At 44.8% G+C, this 22306-nt stretch overlaps 15 non-coding genes and 2 pseudogenes across 15 annotated transcripts; all 17 read right to left on the bottom strand.

The window, feature by feature from the left end:
• Positions 1–123: 123 nt before the first annotated feature.
• LOC141198351 (U2 spliceosomal RNA) lies at positions 124–314 on the bottom strand. The gene has a single exon (XR_012270303.1). It is a non-coding gene; the product is annotated as a U2 spliceosomal RNA (small nuclear RNA).
• A 1112-nt stretch (positions 315–1426) lies between these two features.
• On the bottom strand, positions 1427–1622 carry LOC141197981 (U2 spliceosomal RNA). Its single transcript, XR_012269980.1, has one exon. It is a non-coding gene; the product is annotated as a U2 spliceosomal RNA (small nuclear RNA).
• A 2953-nt stretch (positions 1623–4575) lies between these two features.
• LOC141198350 (U2 spliceosomal RNA) lies at positions 4576–4766 on the bottom strand. The gene has a single exon (XR_012270302.1). It is a non-coding gene; the product is annotated as a U2 spliceosomal RNA (small nuclear RNA).
• A 1115-nt stretch (positions 4767–5881) lies between these two features.
• On the bottom strand, positions 5882–6072 carry LOC141198497 (U2 spliceosomal RNA). The gene has a single exon (XR_012270445.1). It is a non-coding gene; the product is annotated as a U2 spliceosomal RNA (small nuclear RNA).
• Positions 6073–7187: 1115 nt separating this feature from the next.
• On the bottom strand, positions 7188–7378 carry LOC141198349 (U2 spliceosomal RNA). The gene has a single exon (XR_012270301.1). It is a non-coding gene; the product is annotated as a U2 spliceosomal RNA (small nuclear RNA).
• A 1115-nt stretch (positions 7379–8493) lies between these two features.
• LOC141198348 (U2 spliceosomal RNA) lies at positions 8494–8684 on the bottom strand. Its single transcript, XR_012270300.1, has one exon. It is a non-coding gene; the product is annotated as a U2 spliceosomal RNA (small nuclear RNA).
• A 1115-nt stretch (positions 8685–9799) lies between these two features.
• On the bottom strand, positions 9800–9990 carry LOC141198427 (U2 spliceosomal RNA). The gene has a single exon (XR_012270378.1). It is a non-coding gene; the product is annotated as a U2 spliceosomal RNA (small nuclear RNA).
• Positions 9991–11105: 1115 nt separating this feature from the next.
• LOC141197866 (U2 spliceosomal RNA) lies at positions 11106–11287 on the bottom strand. Its single transcript, XR_012269893.1, has one exon. It is a non-coding gene; the product is annotated as a U2 spliceosomal RNA (small nuclear RNA).
• A 524-nt stretch (positions 11288–11811) lies between these two features.
• Positions 11812–11927, bottom strand: LOC141198010 (U2 spliceosomal RNA; annotated as a pseudogene).
• A 1115-nt stretch (positions 11928–13042) lies between these two features.
• Positions 13043–13227, bottom strand: LOC141197959 (U2 spliceosomal RNA). Its single transcript, XR_012269963.1, has one exon. It is a non-coding gene; the product is annotated as a U2 spliceosomal RNA (small nuclear RNA).
• Positions 13228–14026: 799 nt separating this feature from the next.
• On the bottom strand, positions 14027–14118 carry LOC141198024 (U2 spliceosomal RNA; annotated as a pseudogene).
• Positions 14119–15233: 1115 nt separating this feature from the next.
• On the bottom strand, positions 15234–15424 carry LOC141198347 (U2 spliceosomal RNA). The gene has a single exon (XR_012270299.1). It is a non-coding gene; the product is annotated as a U2 spliceosomal RNA (small nuclear RNA).
• Positions 15425–16539: 1115 nt separating this feature from the next.
• LOC141198346 (U2 spliceosomal RNA) lies at positions 16540–16730 on the bottom strand. The gene has a single exon (XR_012270298.1). It is a non-coding gene; the product is annotated as a U2 spliceosomal RNA (small nuclear RNA).
• Positions 16731–17845: 1115 nt separating this feature from the next.
• LOC141198345 (U2 spliceosomal RNA) lies at positions 17846–18036 on the bottom strand. Its single transcript, XR_012270297.1, has one exon. It is a non-coding gene; the product is annotated as a U2 spliceosomal RNA (small nuclear RNA).
• Positions 18037–19151: 1115 nt separating this feature from the next.
• On the bottom strand, positions 19152–19342 carry LOC141198344 (U2 spliceosomal RNA). Its single transcript, XR_012270296.1, has one exon. It is a non-coding gene; the product is annotated as a U2 spliceosomal RNA (small nuclear RNA).
• A 1115-nt stretch (positions 19343–20457) lies between these two features.
• LOC141197857 (U2 spliceosomal RNA) lies at positions 20458–20648 on the bottom strand. The gene has a single exon (XR_012269884.1). It is a non-coding gene; the product is annotated as a U2 spliceosomal RNA (small nuclear RNA).
• A 1115-nt stretch (positions 20649–21763) lies between these two features.
• LOC141197887 (U2 spliceosomal RNA) lies at positions 21764–21952 on the bottom strand. The gene has a single exon (XR_012269909.1). It is a non-coding gene; the product is annotated as a U2 spliceosomal RNA (small nuclear RNA).
• Between the last annotated feature and the right edge of the window lie 354 nt (positions 21953–22306).

Below are 22306 nucleotides of genomic sequence, written 5' to 3'. Positions count from 1 at the left end.
TGAAAAATCCAATGAGGAGAAGAAAAGCAAAGCCAAAGAGTCCATCCCCAAATCCGACAAACAAGCAAAATGAACAAAAAACATTGAATTCAATTCTTTCTGATTTTAGAAACTGCATTAAAGAAGGGGTGCACCGGTCCTGGAGATACTGCAATACCAGGTCAATGCGTGGAGTGGACAGAGCAAGCTCTTTTTCCATCTCCCTGTTCTAAAAATCCATTTAATATATGGTCCCCAGATAGGGGACGTATCAGATATTAAACTGATAAGAACAGATACTACACTTGATCTTAGCCAAAAGGCCGAGAAGCGATAACCAGAATTGGTTTCAAACTACGGAGCCACCCAAGGATCCTGAAAAGTCCATTTGTGGAGATGAGCTCCTGGACTCCCGTTAAGAAGACATGTTGTCAACCTCTAGATCCCTTACATGCCTGCACTTTTCAGCTTGCTGCTGCTGCAATCCACGCGTTTTAGATCTGCATAACTCCACCTCTTTAAACACAGCACCTTCACCCCCTGCTGTTCCCACCCGCCTCAACACCGTTGGAAGGGAGGAGAACCAATTAAGGCGGGGGGTGGGGTGGAACGAGCAGCTGTCTACCCTTAGCAGGAGGGCTCCTGATTACATACCTCTCCTGCTGCTGCTGCTGGCTGTCCAGCAGCAGACTGAAGGTGGCTGCTGCTGTGCACAGGTATATAAAGGCTCAGAGCCTATTATGACACGCGCAGCCAGCGTTCCATTGCCACATTCCATCTACTGCAGGCAGGGTACCTGGCTGGCTGAATGTCGCTGAGAAGCTCACAGAGACCGCCATAAGCAACAGTTTAACAGAATGCCACAGACTAATCAACCAAACTTTTTGGGTTGGGTTCTCTTTTATAGTCTGCAGGCATTAAATGAAAGAAGTCAGTGTTCCAGCAGAAGGAGACAACGTTTCAGAAAAGGCATTGTAGCAAACCAAAAAAGAAATTTTAAGCGCAGCAGAGTAACCAGCGCACATACCTGTTAGCTCAGGTGAGTTTAAAAGGCTGCTGTTGATAACAAGGGCATTTGCTAAATAGATGGTGTGTGTGCAACAATATACTGAAAGGTCAATTATATTGTGCAGCTTATCTCACCACCTGTAGTTATTTAGGTGAAAGCTCCAAAATGCTTGCCTAATATGTCTGTTTATCCAAAAGGAAGTAAAAAGGGAGAGCTAGAAAGATAGCATTGCATCACATTACATGGCAATGCAATGCACAGTTGCTGAAGTTGAACCAAAATGAGCTTGTAATCTGGCTTCTGCAACTTTGAACATGAAAAATCCAATGAGGAGAAGAAAAGCAAAGCCAAAGAGTCCATCCCCAAATCCGACAAACAAGCAAAATGAACAAAAAACATTGAATTCAATTCTTTCTGATTTTAGAAACTGCATTAAAGAAGGGGTGCACCGGTCCTGGAGATACTGCAATACCAGGTCAATGCGTGGAGTGGACAGAGCAAGCTCTTTTTCCATCTCCCTGTTCTAAAAATCCATTTAATATATGGTCCCCAGATAGGGGACGTATCAGATATTAAACTGATAAGAACAGATTTTTTTTTTTTTTTTTTTTTTTTTTCTTTTTTCCACTCAGATTACAAGTCCCATATTTACCATTTCATGCTTTGCAATGATTTCCAAATGGTATTAGGTTGTTATCCATCATTGTGGGTCATATATCCATTTTTCCAATCTTATTTTATATATATACGTTTATATTATCACAATACAGTTATTCCATATTCTTTACATCACAACATTACAATCTTTACCATTACGATTTAAGGCAACATTCCTCTCTTCAGGCCATATGCTGCCAAGGCATTCAAAAGCCTTCCATCCAGAAACCGACCATCCCAAGCTTCTTCTACCTCTTTAGCCAACGACTGAGGTATTCTGTAAGTTGAAAAAAAACGATGCATATCGCTATAAATGTTATTCCACACTTTGCGCCTTAGACTAGCCTGACTCCCCCCTTCACAACTCTTTAGCATTTTCAACACTTCTTGTCTCTCCTCCATCTCCCTCATATTTTTTTCTGAAACATCCTTTGCTTTACTAGAGTCCTTCCCAGATGACAAAACTCCTTCAATTTCTTCTCTGGCTTCACATGCGACATCCTCTCTTTCTTCTTCACTAGTTTCTTCACCCTCCTCCTCCTCTTCCATATTACTTACAGCACCTTCCTTTTCATCCTGACTGGAGGACTCACTTTCCTCCTGATCTTCTGACTCCCTATCCACCTCCACTTCTTCTTCCAAGCTAGTATTTTCAATCTCAACGTCTGTGATATCACTCTCAGTATCTTCTTCCATATGATCACCTTCTTTTCTTATATCTCTTATTTGTTCCTCCTTCTTTTGAGATATGTTCTCTTCCGTTTCATCATGGGGGGCAGCTTCAGACTCTTCTTCTTTTCCATCTTCCTTGTCAACTGACTTCTCCTCCCTTTTATTGACAGGACAGCAATCATATAAATGACCACTGCCACCACATAGATTACATTTCTTACTTTTTTCACAATTCTCTGCCTTATGTCCCACTTCTTCACACTTGGCACACCACTGTAATGTACAGGAATCCTTTTCATGGCCATACTGTTTACAACGCCTACAAAACTTCGGCATACCTGTAAAGAACATATCTCCATTAACTGTCCCGATTTTGAATCTACTTGGTGGGAGTACCACAACACCATCCGAACTTTCCTTGAACTTGACCAGGAACCTCCACCTCGTGGTCCAAAAACCATATCGGTTAAACATTTTGCCAGCAGAACTCACTTTCTCACAGTACCGGGATAAAAAGGTCATGATCTCTTCTTCCAATATGAAAGGACTATACATCCTTATTACTATTAGCCTTTCCTTCCTAGGAAAATGCGACACAAAAAAAACACCTTCAAGTATCGAATCTTCCTTCACTAGATCCATTCTCTTCCAAAAGTCAGAAAAGATATCTTCTGAACAAAAAATAACATCATATATCCCTCTCTTCGGGAACTCCAACATAGACAAAACTTGTTCCATTTGAACTTCCAATAGTCCAAACAAAATCTTCTCTACCAAAAAAAACAAGCCAGACTTCTTCTTCTCTGGATCCAAAAAAATAAACCGCACTGCATTCTTCAATCTTGCAAAAACTGGGACCTCTTCACAGGTCAGCATATTTGGGCTTCTCCCGTCCATATCTTCACACCAAAGGTGGCAAAAATCCTCCTCGCCTACTTAAAAAAAGCAGGCAGGCTGATCGCCCCTCGTTGCCCCGGGACTAATCCGGCTCCCCAAAAGCAGCAAGGGGGTGAAGCCGCACTGCTACATGCAGCGATCCCCCGAGGCCAAGGAGCCGGGTACCCAAGGCACCTCTCAGCCAAGACCAAGGCAGCAACCGGTAGATCACTGCACTTGATCTTAGCCAAAAGGCCGAGAAGCGATAACCAGAATTGGTTTCAAACTACGGAGCCACCCAAGGATCCTGAAAAGTCCATTTGTGGAGATGAGCTCCTGGACTCCCGTTAAGAAGACATGTTGTCAACCTCTAGATCCCTTACATGCCTGCACTTTTCGGCTTGCTGCTGCTGCAATCCACGCGTTTTAGATCTGCATAACTCCACCTCTTTAAACACAGCACCTTCACCCCCTGCTGTTCCCACCCGCCTCAACACCGTTGGAAGGGAGGAGAACCAATTAAGGCGGGGGGTGGGGTGGAACGAGCAGCTGTCTACCCTTAGCAGGAGGGCTCCTGATTACATACCTCTCCTGCTGCTGCTGCTGCTGGCTGTCCAGCAGCAGACTGAAGGTGGCTGCTGCTGTGCACAGGTATATAAAGGCTCAGAGCCTATTATGACACGCGCAGCCAGCGTTCCATTGCCACATTCCATCTACTGCAGGCAGGATACCTGGCTGGCTGAATGTTGCTGAGAAGCTCACAGAGACCGCCATAAGCAACAGTTTAACAGAATGCCACAGACTAATCAACCAAACTTTTTGGGTTGGGTTCTCTTTTATAGTCTGCAGGCATTAAATGAAAGAAGTCAGTGTTCCAGCAGAAGGAGACAACGTTTCAGAAAAGGCATTGTAGCAAACCAAAAAAGAAATTTTAAGCGCAGCAGAGTAACCAGCGCACATACCTGTTAGCTCAGGTGAGTTTAAAAGGCTGCTGTTGATAACAAGGGCATTTGCTAAATAGATGGTGTGTGTGCAACAATATACTGAAAGGTCAATTATATTGTGCAGCTTATCTCACCACCTGTAGTTATTTAGGTGAAAGCTCCAAAATGCTTGCCTAATATGTCTGTTTATCCAAAAGGAAGTAAAAAGGGAGAGCTAGAAAGATAGCATTGCATCACATTACATGGCAATGCAATGCACAGTTGCTGAAGTTGAACCAAAATGAGCTTGTAATCTGGCTTCTGCAACTTTGAACATGAAAAATCCAATGAGGAGAAGAAAAGCAAAGCCAAAGAGTCCATCCCCAAATCCGACAAACAAGCAAAATGAACAAAAAACATTGAATTCAATTCTTTCTGATTTTAGAAACTGCATTAAAGAAGGGGTGCACCGGTCCTGGAGATACTGCAATACCAGGTCAATGCGTGGAGTGGACAGAGCAAGCTCTTTTTCCATCTCCCTGTTCTAAAAATCCATTTAATATATGGTCCCCAGATAGGGGACGTATCAGATATTAAACTGATAAGAACAGATACTACACTTGATCTTAGCCAAAAGGCCGAGAAGCGATAACCAGAATTGGTTTCAAACTACGGAGCCACCCAAGGATCCTGAAAAGTCCATTTGTGGAGATGAGCTCCTGGACTCCCGTTAAGAAGACATGTTGTCAACCTCTAGATCCCTTACATGCCTGCACTTTTCGGCTTGCTGCTGCTGCAATCCACGCGTTTTAGATCTGCATAACTCCACCTCTTTAAACACAGCACCTTCACCCCCTGCTGTTCCCACCCGCCTCAACACCGTTGGAAGGGAGGAGAACCAATTAAGGCGGGGGGTGGGGTGGAACGAGCAGCTGTCTACCCTTAGCAGGAGGGCTCCTGATTACATACCTCTCCTGCTGCTGCTGCTGCTGGCTGTCCAGCAGCAGACTGAAGGTGGCTGCTGCTGTGCACAGGTATATAAAGGCTCAGAGCCTATTATGACACGCGCAGCCAGCGTTCCATTGCCACATTCCATCTACTGCAGGCAGGGTACCTGGCTGGCTGAATGTCGCTGAGAAGCTCACAGAGACCGCCATAAGCAACAGTTTAACAGAATGCCACAGACTAATCAACCAAACTTTTTGGGTTGGGTTCTCTTTTATAGTCTGCAGGCATTAAATGAAAGAAGTCTGTGTTCCAGCAGAAGGAGACAACGTTTCAGAAAAGGCATTGTAGCAAACCAAAAAAGAAATTTTAAGCGCAGCAGAGTAACCAGCGCACATACCTGTTAGCTCAGGTGAGTTTAAAAGGCTGCTGTTGATAACAAGGGCATTTGCTAAATAGATGGTGTGTGTGCAACAATATACTGAAAGGTCAATTATATTGTGCAGCTTATCTCACCACCTGTAGTTATTTAGGTGAAAGCTCCAAAATGCTTGCCTAATATGTCTGTTTATCCAAAAGGAAGTAAAAAGGGAGAGCTAGAAAGATAGCATTGCATCAAATTACATGGCAATGCAATGCACAGTTGCTGAAGTTGAACCAAAATGAGCTTGTAATCTGGCTTCTGCAACTTTGAACATGAAAAATCCAATGAGGAGAAGAAAAACAAAGCCAAAGAGTCCATCCCCAAATCTGACAAACAAGCAAAATGAACAAAAAACATTGAATTCAATTCTTTCTGATTTTAGAAACTGCATTAAAGAAGGGGTGCACCGGTCCTGGAGATACTGCAATACCAGGTCAATGCGTGGAGTGGACAGAGCAAGCTCTTTTTCCATCTCCCTGTTCTAAAAATCCATTTAATATATGGTCCCCAGATAGGGGGCGTATCAGATATTAAACTGATAAGAACAGATACTACACTTGATCTTAGCCAAAAGGCCGAGAAGCGATAACCAGAATTGGTTTCAAACTACGGAGCCACCCAAGGATCCTGAAAAGTCCATTTGTGGAGATGAGCTCCTGGACTCCCGTTAAGAAGACATGTTGTCAACCTCTAGATCCCTTACATGCCTGCACTTTTCGGCTTGCTGCTGCTGCAATCCACGCGTTTTAGATCTGCATAACTCCACCTCTTTAAACACAGCACCTTCACCCCCTGCTGTTCCCACCCGCCTCAACACCGTTGGAAGGGAGGAGAACCAATTAAGGCGGGGGGTGGGGTGGAACGAGCAGCTGTCTACCCTTAGCAGGAGGGCTCCTGATTACATACCTCTCCTGCTGCTGCTGCTGCTGGCTGTCCAGCAGCAGACTGAAGGTGGCTGCTGCTGTGCACAGGTATATAAAGGCTCAGAGCCTATTATGACACGCGCAGCCAGCGTTCCATTGCCACATTCCATCTACTGCAGGCAGGATACCTGGCTGGCTGAATGTTGCTGAGAAGCTCACAGAGACCGCCATAAGCAACAGTTTAACAGAATGCCACAGACTAATCAACCAAACTTTTTGGGTTGGGTTCTCTTTTATAGTCTGCAGGCATTAAATGAAAGAAGTCAGTGTTCCAGCAGAAGGAGACAACGTTTCAGAAAAGGCATTGTAGCAAACCAAAAAAGAAATTTTAAGCGCAGCAGAGTAACCAGCGCACATACCTGTTAGCTCAGGTGAGTTTAAAAGGCTGCTGTTGATAACAAGGGCATTTGCTAAATAGATGGTGTGTGTGCAACAATATACTGAAAGGTCAATTATATTGTGCAGCTTATCTCACCACCTGTAGTTATTTAGGTGAAAGCTCCAAAATGCTTGCCTAATATGTCTGTTTATCCAAAAGGAAGTAAAAAGGGAGAGCTAGAAAGATAGCATTGCATCACATTACATGGCAATGCAATGCACAGTTGCTGAAGTTGAACCAAAATGAGCTTGTAATCTGGCTTCTGCAACTTTGAACATGAAAAATCCAATGAGGAGAAGAAAAACAAAGCCAAAGAGTCCATCCCCAAATCCGACAAACAAGCAAAATGAACCAAAAACATTGAATTCAATTCTTTCTGATTTTAGAAACTGCATTAAAGAAGGGGTGCACCGGTCCTGGAGATACTGCAATACCAGGTCAATGCGTGGAGTGGACAGAGCAAGCTCTTTTTCCATCTCCCTGTTCTAAAAATCCATTTAATATATGGTCCCCAGATAGGGGACGTATCAGATATTAAACTGATAAGAACAGATACTACACTTGATCTTAGCCAAAAGGCCGAGAAGCGATAACCAGAATTGGTTTCAAACTACGGAGCCACCCAAGGATCCTGAAAAGTCCATTTGTGGAGATGAGCTCCTGGACTCCCGTTAAGAAGACATGTTGTCAACCTCTAGATCCCTTACATGCCTGCACTTTTCAGCTTGCTGCTGCTGCAATCCACGTGTTTTAGATCTGCATAACTCCACCTCTTTAAACACAGCACCTTCACCCCCTGCTGTTCCCACCCGCCTCAACACCGTTGGAAGGGAGGAGAACCAATTAAGGCGGGGGGTGGGGTGGAACGAGCAGCTGTCTACCCTTAGCAGGAGGGCTCCTGATTACATACCTCTCCTGCTGCTGCTGCTGCTGGCTGTCCAGCAGCAGACTGAAGGTGGCTGCTGCTGTGCACAGGTATATAAAGGCTCAGAGCCTATTATGACACGCGCAGCCAGCGTTCCATTGCCACATTCCATCTACTGCAGGCAGGATACCTGGCTGGCTGAATGTTGCTGAGAAGCTCACAGAGACCGCCATAAGCAACAGTTTAACAGAATGCCACAGACTAATCAACCAAACTTTTTGGGTTGGGTTCTCTTTTATAGTCTGCAGGCATTAAATGAAAGAAGTCAGTGTTCCAGCAGAAGGAGACAACGTTTCAGAAAAGGCATTGTAGCAAACCAAAAAAGAAATTTTAAGCGCAGCAGAGTAACCAGCGCACATACCTGTTAGCTCAGGTGAGTTTAAAAGGCTGCTGTTGATAACAAGGGCATTTGCTAAATAGATGGTGTGTGTGCAACAATATACTGAAAGGTCAATTATATTGTGCAGCTTATCTCACCACCTGTAGTTATTTAGGTGAAAGCTCCAAAATGCTTGCCTAATATGTCTGTTTATCCAAAAGGAAGTAAAAAGGGAGAGCTAGAAAGATAGCATTGCATCACATTACATGGCAATGCAATGCACAGTTGCTGAAGTTGAACCAAAATGAGCTTGTAATCTGGCTTCTGCAACTTTGAACATGAAAAATCCAATGAGGAGAAGAAAAGCAAAGCCAAAGAGTCCATCCCCAAATCCGACAAACAAGCAAAATGAACAAAAAACATTGAATTCAATTCTTTCTGATTTTAGAAACTGCATTAAAGAAGGGGTGCACCGGTCCTGGAGATACTGCAATACCAGGTCAATGCGTGGAGTGGACAGAGCAAGCTCTTTTTCCATCTCCCTGTTCTAAAAATCCATTTAATATATGGTCCCCAGATAGGGGACGTATCAGATATTAAACTGATAAGAACAGATACTACACTTGATCTTAGCCAAAAGGCCGAGAAGCGATAACCAGAATTGGTTTCAAACTACGGAGCCACCCAAGGATCCTGAAAAGTCCATTTGTGGAGATGAGCTCCTGGACTCCCGTTAAGAAGACATGTTGTCAACCTCTAGATCCCTTACATGCCTGCACTTTTCGGCTTGCTGCTGCTGCAATCCACGCGTTTTAGATCTGCATAACTCCACCTCTTTAAACACAGCACCTTCACCCCCTGCTGTTCCCACCCGCCTCAACACCGTTGGAAGGGAGGAGAACCAATTAAGGCGGGGGGTGGGGTGGAACGAGCAGCTGTCTACCCTTAGCAGGAGGGCTCCTGATTACATACCTCTCCTGCTGCTGCTGCTGCTGGCTGTCCAGCAGCAGACTGAAGGTGGCTGCTGCTGTGCACAGGTATATAAAGGCTCAGAGCCTATTATGACACGCGCAGCCAGCGTTCCATTGCCACATTCCATCTACTGCAGGCAGGATACCTGGCTGGCTGAATGTCGCTGAGAAGCTCACAGAGACCGCCATAAGCAACAGTTTAACAGAATGCCACAGACTAATCAACCAAACTTTTTGGGTTGGGTTCTCTTTTATAGTCTGCAGGCATTAAATGAAAGAAGTCAGTGTTCCAGCAGAAGGAGACAACGTTTCAGAAAAGGCATTGTAGCAAACCAAAAAAGAAATTTTAAGCGCAGCAGAGTAACCAGCGCACATACCTGTTAGCTCAGGTGAGTTTAAAAGGCTGCTGTTGATAACAAGGGCATTTGCTAAATAGATGGTGTGTGTGCAACAATATACTGAAAGGTCAATTATATTGTGCAGCTTATCTCACCACCTGTAGTTATTTAGGTGAAAGCTCCAAAATGCTTGCCTAATATGTCTGTTTATCCAAAAGGAAGTAAAAAGGGAGAGCTAGAAAGATAGCATTGCATCACATTACATGGCAATGCAATGCACAGTTGCTGAAGTTGAACCAAAATGAGCTTGTAATCTGGCTTCTGCAACTTTGAACATGAAAAATCCAATGAGGAGAAGAAAAGCAAAGCCAAAGAGTCCATCCCCAAATCCGACAAACAAGCAAAATGAACAAAAAACATTGAATTCAATTCTTTCTGATTTTAGAAACTGCATTAAAGAAGGGGTGCACCGGTCCTGGAGATACTGCAATACCAGGTCAATGCGTGGAGTGGACAGAGCAAGCTCTTTTTCCATCTCCCTGTTCTAAAAATCCATTTAATATATGGTCCCCAGATAGGGGACGTATCAGATGTTAAACTGATAAGAACAGATACTACACTTGATCTTAGCCAAAAGGCCGAGAAGCGATAACCAGAATTGGTTTCAAACTACGGAGCCACCCAAGGATCCTGAAAAGTCCATTTGTGGAGATGAGCTCCTGGACTCCCGTTAAGAAGACATGTTGTCAACCTCTAGATCCCTTACATGCCTGCACTTTTCGGCTTGCTGCTGCTGCAATCCACGCGTTTTAGATCTGCATAACTCCACCTCTTTAAACACAGCACCTTCACCCCCTGCTGTTCCCACCCGCCTCAACACCGTTGGAAGGGAGGAGAACCAATTAAGGCGGGGGGTGGGGTGGAACGAGCAGCTGTCTACCCTTAGCAGGAGGGCTCCTGATTACATACCTCTCCTGCTGCTGCTGCTGCTGGCTGTCCAGCAGCAGACTGAAGGTGGCTGCTGCTGTGCACAGGTATATAAAGGCTCAGAGCCTATTATGACACGCGCAGCCAGCGTTCCATTGCCACATTCCATCTACTGCAGGCAAGATACCTGGCTGGCTGAATGTCGCTGAGAAGCTCACAGAGACCGCCATAAGCAACAGTTTAACAGAATGCCACAGACTAATCAACCAAACTTTTTGGGTTGGGTTCTCTTTTATAGGCTGCAGGCATTAAATGAAAGAAGTCAGTGTTCCAGCAGAAGGAGACAACGTTTCAGAAAAGGCATTGTAGCAAACCAAAAAAGAAATTTTAAGCGCAGCAGAGTAACCAGCGCACATACCTGTTAGCTCAGGTGAGCTTAAAAGGCTGCTGTTGATAACAAGGGCATTTGCTAAATAGATGGTGTGTGTGCAACAATATACTGAAAGGTCAATTATATTGTGCAGCTTATCTCACCACCTGTAGTTATTTAGGTGAAAGCTCCAAAATGCTTGCCTAATATGTCTGTTTATCCAAAAGGAAGTAAAAAGGGAGAGCTAGAAAGATAGCATTGCATCACATTACATGGCAATGCAATGCACAGTTGCTGAAGTTGAACCAAAATGAGCTTGTAATCTGGCTTCTGCAACTTTGAACATGAAAAATCCAATGAGGAGAAGAAAAGCAAAGCCAAAGAGTCCATCCCCAAATCCGACAAACAAGCAAAATGAACAAAAAACATTGAATTCAATTCTTTCTGATTTTAGAAACTGCATTAAAGAAGGGGTGCACCGGTCCTGGAGATACTGCAATACCAGGTCAATGCGTGGAGTGGACAGAGCAAGCTCTTTTTCCATCTCCCTGTTCTAAAAATCCATTTAATATATGGTCCCCAGATAGGGGACGTATCAGATATTAAACTGATAAGAACAGATTTTTTGATTGAAGCTGCATCCAAGGCACTGAAAAATGTGACCGAAGTCACACCAAAACAGCGCACGAGGCGAGGATTCATGTGGACCCTTCCCGGAGGAGAGGGTCCCCAATAAACCATCCCCATCCCTCCGAGCCAGAAGGCCACAGCGAGGGTCAGGGATCTCCGATGCTCTCCCTAGCCGAAGCCGGAGAAGAGCCGTTTTCGTGCTCCCAGCTTCCATCTAGGCTGCCACCCTAGTGGAGCTGGAGCCTGTGTTGGTTTCTCAGCCCAAAGCTGACCGGACCTCCCACCGGGTTTATAAAAATTCCCCTTCCTAGCCCGGAGGTCAGGAATAGGGGGGGTTGCTCAGAAAGTATGATTGGCAAAGGTGCGGCGTGCTACGAAGCCAAGTCTTTCTGGGGTTCCCAGTCCCAGTAAGCTTGGACTCCCACCAGGGCGCCTACTCCTGGGGCACATTGCTCCAAAGCCCTCACACTTACCCAGACTAGTGACTTCGATCCTGGAGGGCCATGTTTTCCATCAGATAACTCTATGAGCCACCTGGCGTACTAACAAGTGCACCAAACCAGTGTGTAATATGCATCAATTTACTAGGGCAGCCCAAGGACAAAACTGCCTTTTCAAATGATACTACACTTGATCTTAGCCAAAAGGCCGAGAAGCGATAACCAGAATTGGTTTCAAACTACGGAGCCACCCAAGGATTCTGAAAAGTCCATTTGTGGAGATGAGCTCCTGGACTTCCGTTAAGAAGACATGTTGTCAACCTCTAGATCCCTTACATGCCTGCACTTTTCGGCTTGCTGCTGCTGCAATCCACGCGTTTTAGATCTGCATAACTCCACCTCTTTAAACACAGCACCTTCACCCCCTGCTGTTCCCACCCGCCTCAACACCGTTGGAAGGGAGGAGAACCAATTAAGGCGGGGGGTGGGGTGGAACGAGCAGCTGTCTACCCTTAGCAGGAGGGCTCCTGATTACATACCTCTCCTGCTGCTGCTGCTGCTGGCTGTCCAGCAGCAGACTGAAGGTGGCTGCTGCTGTGCACAGGTATATAAAGGCTCAGAGCCTATTATGACACGCGCAGCCAGCGTTCCATTGCCACATTCCATCTACTGCAGGCAGGATACCTGGCTGGCTGAATGTCGCTGAGAAGCTCACAGAGACCGCCATAAGCAACAGTTTAACAGAATGCCACAGACTAATCAACCAAACTTTTTGGGTTGGGTTCTCTTTTATAGTCTGCAGGCATTAAATGAAAGAAGTCAGTGTTCCAGCAGAAGGAGACAACGTTTCAGAAAAGGCATTGTAGCAAACCAAAAAAGAAATTTTAAGCGCAGCAGAGTAACCAGCGCACATACCTGTTAGCTCAGGTGAGTTTAAAAGGCTGCTGTTGATAACAAGGGCATTTGCTAAATAGATGGTGTGTGTGCAACAATATACTGAAAGGTCAATTATATTGTGCAGCTTATCTCACCACCTGTAGTTATTTAGGTGAAAGCTCCAAAATGCTTGCCTAATATGTCTGTTTATCCAAAAGGAAGTAAAAAGGGAGAGCTAGAAAGATAGCATTGCATCACATTACATGGCAATGCAAAGCACAGTTGCTGAAGTTGAACCAAAATGAGCTTGTAATCTGGCTTCTGCAACTTTGAACATGAAAAATCCAATGAAGAGAAGAAAAGCAAAGCCAAAGAGTCCATCCCCAAATCCGACAAACAAGCAAAATGAACAAAAAACATTGAATTCAATTCTTTCTGATTTTAGAAACTGCATTAAAGAAGGGGTGCACCGGTCCTGGAGATACTGCAATACCAGGTCAATGCGTGGAGTGGACAGAGCAAGCTCTTTTTCCATCTCCCTGTTCTAAAAATCCATTTAATATATGGTCCCCAGATAGGGGACGTATCAGATATTAAACTGATAAGAACAGATTTTTTTTTTTTTTTTTTATCGAAAGCCCGAATTCGTGTACAAAACCCAAGTGCGCTTAAAAAAGTGACAAGTGCCACAAAAAAAAGTGCACTAGGATGCTGGTCTTCTTGAAACCCTCTCCAAAAGGAGAAGGGTCCCCCAAACCATTCCCCGTCCCTCCGAGCCAGAAGGCCACAGCGAGGAACAGGGACAAATAGCCACCTCCAGCCGGAGCCAGAGGCGACCCAATCTTACCCCCAATACCTGCCCGAGTTCTCACCCGAGCAAGGCACTGGGAGCCAAAGACTGTGCTCCCCTCCCGGAAGAGGGGAGCCAACAACGCTCTCCTCCCGAAAGAGGAGAGCCAGTGGGGTTCAGGGGGGAGCGGAACCTGATGGCCACACACTCCCCCCCTAGACCTGCCAAGAGAGGAACCCGTAAGGGAACCGCATCCCGACAAAATCCTAGTAAGGACGTGGACACACGTGAAAAAGTGGACACACAGTGACAAAAAAAAATTAAATAAATAGTGAAGGTTTCACAGTATAATACTGCCCGGACCTACGACCGGGAATTGAAAAATTCCCCATCCTAAGGCCAGAAGGCCCGGAATAAGGGTGTGTGTGAAGAAAGAAATATTGAAGTGCTAGTGCAAATGTGCCATAAACTCAAGTGGGGTTCCCAATCCCAGTGAGTTAAGGCACCCCAGGGTCACCACTCCTGGGGCACTTCACACTTCGGGCTTTCGATCTTTCCCGGCCCAATGGCGTCGATCCTGGGGGGCCATGCTTTCCACCAGATGACTATATTAGCCACCTGGCGTACTAACAAGCGCCTAAACCCCAGTGTGCATAATGTATCAATCTACTAGGGCGGCCAACATCCAAAACCGCCTTTTCGAAAGATACTACACTTGATCTTAGCCAAAAGGCCGAGAAGCGATAACCAGAATTGGTTTCAAACTACGGAGCCACCCAAGGATCCTGAAAAGTCCATTTGTGGAGATGAGCTCCTGGACTCCCGTTAAGAAGACATGTTGTCAACCTCTAGATCCCTTACATGCCTGCACTTTTCGGCTTGCTGCTGCTGCAATCCACGCGTTTTAGATCTGCATAACTCCACCTCTTTAAACACAGCACCTTCACCCCCTGCTGTTCCCACCCGCCTCAACACCGTTGGAAGGGAGGAGAACCAATTAAGGCGGGGGGTGGGGTGGAACGAGCAGCTGTCTACCCTTAGCAGGAGGGCTCCTGATTACATACCTCTCCTGCTGCTGCTGCTGCTGGCTGTCCAGCAGCAGACTGAAGGTGGCTGCTGCTGTGCACAGGTATATAAAGGCTCAGAGCCTATTATGACACGCGCAGCCAGCGTTCCATTGCCTATTTCCATCTACTGCAGGCAGGATACCTGGCTGGCTGAATGTCGCTGAGAAGCTCACAGAGACCGCCATAAGCAACAGTTTAACAGAATGCCACAGACTAATCAACCAAACTTTTTGGGTTGGGTTCTCTTTTATAGTCTGCAGGCATTAAATGAAAGAAGTCAGTGTTCCAGCAGAAGGAGACAACGTTTCAGAAAAGGCATTGTAGCAAACCAAAAAAGAAATTTTAAGCGCAGCAGAGTAACCAGCGCACATACCTGTTAGCTCAGGTGAGTTTAAAAGGCTGCTGTTGATAACAAGGGCATTTGCTAAATAGATGGTGTGTGTGCAACAATATACTGAAAGGTCAATTATATTGTGCAGCTTATCTCACCACCTGTAGTTATTTAGGTGAAAGCTCCAAAATGCTTGCCTAATATGTCTGTTTATCCAAAAGGAAGTAAAAAGGGAGAGCTAGAAAGATAGCATTGCATCACATTACATGGCAATGCAATGCACAGTTGCTGAAGTTGAACCAAAATGAGCTTGTAATCTGGCTTCTGCAACTTTGAACATGAAAAATCCAATGAGGAGAAGAAAAGCAAAGCCAAAGAGTCCATCCCCAAATCCGACAAACAAGCAAAATGAACAAAAAACATTGAATTCAATTCTTTCTGATTTTAGAAACTGCATTAAAGAAGGGGTGCACCGGTCCTGGAGATACTGCAATACCAGGTCAATGCGTGGAGTGGACAGAGCAAGCTCTTTTTCCATCTCCCTGTTCTAAAAATCCATTTAATATATGGTCCCCAGATAGGGGACGTATCAGATATTAAACTGATAAGAACAGATACTACACTTGATCTTAGCCAAAAGGCCGAGAAGCGATAACCAGAATTGGTTTCAAACTACGGAGCCACCCAAGGATCCTGAAAAGTCCATTTGTGGAGATGAGCTCCTGGACTCCCGTTAAGAAGACATGTTGTCAACCTCTAGATCCCTTACATGCCTGCACTTTTCGGCTTGCTGCTGCTGCAATCCACGCGTTTTAGATCTGCATAACTCCACCTCTTTAAACACAGCACCTTCACCCCCTGCTGTTCCCACCCGCCTCAACACCGTTGGAAGGGAGGAGAACCAATTAAGGCGGGGGGTGGGGTGGAACGAGCAGCTGTCTACCCTTAGCAGGAGGGCTCCTGATTACATACCTCTCCTGCTGCTGCTGCTGCTGGCTGTCCAGCAGCAGACTGAAGGTGGCTGCTGCTGTGCACAGGTATATAAAGGCTCAGAGCCTATTATGACACGCGCAGCCAGCGTTCCATTGCCTATTTCCATCTACTGCAGGCAGGATACCTGGCTGGCTGAATGTCGCTGAGAAGCTCACAGAGACCGCCATAAGCAACAGTTTAACAGAATGCCACAGACTAATCAACCAAACTTTTTGGGTTGGGTTCTCTTTTATAGTCTGCAGGCATTAAATGAAAGAAGTCAGTGTTCCAGCAGAAGGAGACAACGTTTCAGAAAAGGCATTGTAGCAAACCAAAAAAGAAATTTTAAGCGCAGCAGAGTAACCAGCGCACATACCTGTTAGCTCAGGTGAGTTTAAAAGGCTGCTGTTGATAACAAGGGCATTTGCTAAATAGATGGTGTGTGTGCAACAATATACTGAAAGGTCAATTATATTGTGCAGCTTATCTCACCACCTGTAGTTATTTAGGTGAAAGCTCCAAAATGCTTGCCTAATATGTCTGTTTATCCAAAAGGAAGTAAAAAGGGAGAGCTAGAAAGATAGCATTGCATCACATTACATGGCAATGCAATGATCAGTTGCTGAAGTTGAACCAAAATGAGCTTGTAATCTGGCTTCTGCAACTTTGAACATGAAAAATCCAATGAGGAGAAGAAAAGCAAAGCCAAAGAGTCCATCCCCAAATCCGACAAACAAGCAAAATGAACAAAAAACATTGAATTCAATTCTTTCTGATTTTAGAAACTGCATTAAAGAAGGGGTGCACCGGTCCTGGAGATACTGCAATACCAGGTCAATGCGTGGAGTGGACAGAGCAAGCTCTTTTTCCATCTCCCTGTTCTAAAAATCCATTTAATATATGGTCCCCAGATAGGGGACGTATCAGATATTAAACTGATAAGAACAGATACTACACTTGATCTTAGCCAAAAGGCCGAGAAGCGATAACCAGAATTGGTTTCAAACTACGGAGCCACCCAAGGATCCTGAAAAGTCCATTTGTGGAGATGAGCTCCTGGACTCCCGTTAAGAAGACATGTTGTCAACCTCTAGATCCCTTACATGCCTGCACTTTTCGGCTTCCTGCTGCTGCAATCCACGCGTTTTAGATCTGCATAACTCCACCTCTTTAAACACAGCACCTTCACCCCCTGCTGTTCCCACCCGCCTCAACACCGTTGGAAGGGAGGAGAACCAATTAAGGCGGGGGGTGGGGTGGAACGAGCAGCTGTCTACCCTTAGCAGGAGGGCTCCTGATTACATACCTCTCCTGCTGCTGCTGCTGCTGGCTGTCCAGCAGCAGACTGAAGGTGGCTGCTGCTGTGCACAGGTATATAAAGGCTCAGAGCCTATTATGACACGCGCAGCCAGCGTTCCATTGCCTATTTCCATCTACTGCAGGCAGGATACCTGGCTGGCTGAATGTCGCTGAGAAGCTCACAGAGACCGCCATAAGCAACAGTTTAACAGAATGCCACAGACTAATCAACCAAACTTTTTGGGTTGGGTTCTCTTTTATAGTCTGCAGGCATTAAATGAAAGAAGTCAGTGTTCCAGCAGAAGGAGACAACGTTTCAGAAAAGGCATTGTAGCAAACCAAAAAAGAAATTTTAAGCGCAGCAGAGTAACCAGCGCACATACCTGTTAGCTCAGGTGAGTTTAAAAGGCTGCTGTTGATAACAAGGGCATTTGCTAAATAGATGGTGTGTGTGCAACAATATACTGAAAGGTCAATTATATTGTGCAGCTTATCTCACCACCTGTAGTTATTTAGGTGAAAGCTCCAAAATGCTTGCCTAATATGTCTGTTTATCCAAAAGGAAGTAAAAAGGGAGAGCTAGAAAGATAGCATTGCATCACATTACATGGCAATGCAATGCACAGTTGCTGAAGTTGAACCAAAATGAGCTTGTAATCTGGCTTCTGCAACTTTGAACATGAAAAATCCAATGAGGAGAAGAAAAGCAAAGCCAAAGAGTCCATCCCCAAATCCGACAAACAAGCAAAATGAACAAAAAACATTGAATTCAATTCTTTCTGATTTTAGAAACTGCATTAAAGAAGGGGTGCACCGGTCCTGGAGATACTGCAATACCAGGTCAATGCGTGGAGTGGACAGAGCAAGCTCTTTTTCCATCTCCCTGTTCTAAAAATCCATTTAATATATGGTCCCCAGATAGGGGACGTATCAGATATTAAACTGATAAGAACAGATACTACACTTGATCTTAGCCAAAAGGCCGAGAAGCGATAACCAGAATTGGTTTCAAACTACGGAGCCACCCAAGGATCCTGAAAAGTCCATTTGTGGAGATGAGCTCCTGGACTCCCGTTAAGAAGACATGTTGTCAACCTCTAGATCCCTTACATGCCTGCACTTTTCGGCTTGCTGCTGCTGCAATCCACGCGTTTTAGATCTGCATAACTCCACCTCTTTAAACACAGCACCTTCACCCCCTGCTGTTCCCACCCGCCTCAACACCGTTGGAAGGGAGGAGAACCAATTAAGGTGGGGGGTGGGGTGGAACGAGCAGCTGTCTACCCTTAGCAGGAGGGCTCCTGATTACATACCTCTCCTGCTGCTGCTGCTGCTGGCTGTCCAGCAGCAGACTGAAGGTGGCTGCTGCTGTGCACAGGTATATAAAGGCTCAGAGCCTATTATGACACGCGCAGCCAGCGTTCCATTGCCACATTCCATCTACTGCAGGCAGGATACCTGGCTGGCTGAATGTCGCTGAGAAGCTCACAGAGACCGCCATAAGCAACAGTTTAACAGAATGCCACAGACTAATCAACCAAACTTTTTGGGTTGGGTTCTCTTTTATAGTCTGCAGGCATTAAATGAAAGAAGTCAGTGTTCCAGCAGAAGGAGACAACGTTTCAGAAAAGGCATTGTAGCAAACCAAAAAAGAAATTTTAAGCGCAGCAGAGTAACCAGCGCACATACCTGTTAGCTCAGGTGAGTTTAAAAGGCTGCTGTTGATAACAAGGGCATTTGCTAAATAGATGGTGTGTGTGCAACAATATACTGAAAGGTCAATTATATTGTGCAGCTTATCTCACCACCTGTAGTTATTTAGGTGAAAGCTCCAAAATGCTTGCCTAATATGTCTGTTTATCCAAAAGGAAGTAAAAAGGGAGAGCTAGAAAGATAGCATTGCATCACATTACATGGCAATGCAATGCACAGTTGCTGAAGTTGAACCAAAATGAGCTTGTAATCTGGCTTCTGCAACTTTGAACATGAAAAATCCAATGAGGAGAAGAAAAGCAAAGCCAAAGAGTCCATCCCCAAATCCGACAAACAAGCAAAATGAACAAAAAACATTGAATTCAATTCTTTCTGATTTTAGAAACTGCATTAAAGAAGGGGTGCACCGGTCCTGGAGATACTGCAATACCAGGTCAATGCGTGGAGTGGACAGAGCAAGCTCTTTTTCCATCTCCCTGTTCTAAAAATCCATTTAATATATGGTCCCCAGATAGGGGACGTATCAGATATTAAACTGATAAGAACAGATACTACACTTGATCTTAGCCAAAAGGCCGAGAAGCGATAACCAGAATTGGTTTCAAACTACGGAGCCACCCAAGGATCCTGAAAAGTCCATTTGTGGAGATGAGCTCCTGGACTCCCGTTAAGAAGACATGTTGTCAACCTCTAGATCCCTTACATGCCTGCACTTTTCGGCTTGCTGCTGCTGCAATCCACGCGTTTTAGATCTGCATAACTCCACCTCTTTAAACACAGCACCTTCACCCCCTGCTGTTCCCACCCGCCTCAACACCGTTGGAAGGGAGGAGAACCAATTAAGGCGGGGGGTGGGGTGGAACGAGCAGCTGTCTACCCTTAGCAGGAGGGCTCCTGATTACATACCTCTCCTGCTGCTGCTGCTGCTGGCTGTCCAGCAGCAGACTGAAGGTGGCTGCTGCTGTGCACAGGTATATAAAGGCTCAGAGCCTATTATGACACGCGCAGCCAGCGTTCCATTGCCACATTCCATCTACTGCAGGCAGGATACCTGGCTGGCTGAATGTCGCTGAGAAGCTCACAGAGACCGCCATAAGCAACAGTTTAACAGAATGCCACAGACTAATCAACCAAACTTTTTGGGTTGGGTTCTCTTTTATAGTCTGCAGGCATTAAATGAAAGAAGTCAGTGTTCCAGCAGAAGGAGACAACGTTTCAGAAAAGGCATTGTAGCAAACCAAAAAAGAAATTTTAAGCGCAGCAGAGTAACCAGCGCACATACCTGTTAGCTCAGGTGAGTTTAAAAGGCTGCTGTTGATAACAAGGGCATTTGCTAAATAGATGGTGTGTGTGCAACAATATACTGAAAGGTCAATTATATTGTGCAGCTTATCTCACCACCTGTAGTTATTTAGGTGAAAGCTCCAAAATGCTTGCCTAATATGTCTGTTTATCCAAAAGGAAGTAAAAAGGGAGAGCTAGAAAGATAGCATTGCATCACATTACATGGCAATGCAATGCACAGTTGCTGAAGTTGAACCAAAATGAGCTTGTAATCTGGCTTCTGCAACTTTGAACATGAAAAATCCAATGAGGAGAAGAAAAGCAAAGCCAAAGAGTCCATCCCCAAATCCGACAAACAAGCAAAATGAACAAAAAACATTGAATTCAATTCTTTCTGATTTTAGAAACTGCATTAAAGAAGGGGTGCACCGGTCCTGGAGATACTGCAATACCAGATCAATGCGTGGAGTGGACAGAGCAAGCTCTTTTTGCATTTCCCTGTTCTAAAAATCCATTTAATATATGGTCCCCAGATAGGGGACGTATCAGATATTAAACTGATAAGAACAGATACTACACTTGATCTTAGCCAAAAGGCCGAGAAGCGATAACCAGAATTGGTTTCAAACTACGGAGCCACCCAAGGATCCTGAAAAGTCCATTTGTGGAGATGAGCTCCTGGACTCCCGTTAAGAAGACATGTTGTCAACCTCTAGATCCCTTACATGCCTGCACTTTTCGGCTTGCTGCTGCTGCAATCCACGTGTTTTAGATCTGCATAACTCCACCTCTTTAAACACAGCACCTTCACCCCCTGCTGTTCCCACCCGCCTCAACACCGTTGGAAGGGAGGAGAACCAATTAAGGCGGGGGGTGGGGTGGAACGAGCAGCTGTCTACCCTTAGCAGGAGGGCTCCTGATTACATACCTCTCCTGCTGCTGCTGCTGCTGGCTGTCCAGCAGCAGACTGAAGGTGGCTGCTGCTGTGCACAGGTATATAAAGGCTCAGAGCCTATTATGACACGCGCAGCCAGCGTTCCATTGCCACATTCCATCTACTGCAGGCAGGATACCTGGCTGGCTGAATGTCGCTGAGAAGCTCACAGAGACCGCCATAAGCAACAGTTTAACAGAATGCCACAGACTAATCAACCAAACTTTTTGGGTTGGGTTCTCTTTTATAGTCTGCAGGCATTAAATGAAAGAAGTCAGTGTTCCAGCAGAAGGAGACAACGTTTCAGAAAAGGCATTGTAGCAAACCAAAAAAGAAATTTTAAGCGCAGCAGAGTAACCAGCGCACATACCTGTTAGCTCAGGTGAGTTTAAAAGGCTGCTGTTGATAACAAGGGCATTTGCTAAATAGATGGTGTGTGTGCAACAATATACTGAAAGGTCAATTATATTGTGCAGCTTATCTCACCACCTGTAGTTATTTAGGTGAAAGCTCCAAAATGCTTGCCTAATATGTCTGTTTATCCAAAAGGAAGTAAAAAGGGAGAGCTAGAAAGATAGCATTGCATCACATTACATGGCAATGCAATGCACAGTTGCTGAAGTTGAACCAAAATGAGCTTGTAATCTGGCTTCTGCAACTTTGAACATGAAAAATCCAATGAGGAGAAGAAAAGCAAAGCCAAAGAGTCCATCCCCAAATCCGACAAACAAGCAAAATGAACAAAAAACATTGAATTCAATTCTTTCTGATTTTAGAAACTGCATTAAAGAAGGGGTGCACCGGTCCTGGAGATACTGCAATACCAGGTCAATGCGTGGAGTGGACAGAGCAAGCTCTTTTTCCATCTCCCTGTTCTAAAAATCCATTTAATATATGGTCCCCAGATAGGGGACGTATCAGATATTAAACTGATAAGAACAGATTTTTTTTTTAATTTGGCTATCCCCTGCAGAGGGATAAAACCGGTTATTAAAACTTTAACAAATTACAAGCATAATTTAACAAATACCAAACGTTAAAAGACAAATGAAATTTACAAAACAAAAAAATACAAAGATTTTAAATAATTAGGTTCCATTGGTCAACAAGCCATTTTTTGGAAATATGTACATTCTTCTTTTTGTCAATTAAATAATAAGTATACATTTCACATAAACATAAACTTAAAACATCATTCACTGATAAAACATCTTGTTTAAAAATAGCAATGTTGCGCGCTTTCCAGAGAGATGACTTGGCGCAGTTCACTGTCTTCCAAGCCATTGTGTACTGGTCCATTGTGGGGCATTCCATAAGTCCGTATAGCACAGTT

This window comes from Phyllobates terribilis, unplaced genomic scaffold (genome assembly GCF_046119375.1).
Source record: "Phyllobates terribilis strain yellow unplaced genomic scaffold, ASM4611937v1 Scaffold_94__1_contigs__length_6153435, whole genome shotgun sequence".
Lineage (NCBI taxonomy): Eukaryota > Metazoa > Chordata > Amphibia > Anura > Dendrobatidae > Phyllobates > Phyllobates terribilis.
Note: the sequence above shows the minus strand (reverse complement) of the source record. Positions and strands in the feature narration are given on the sequence as shown.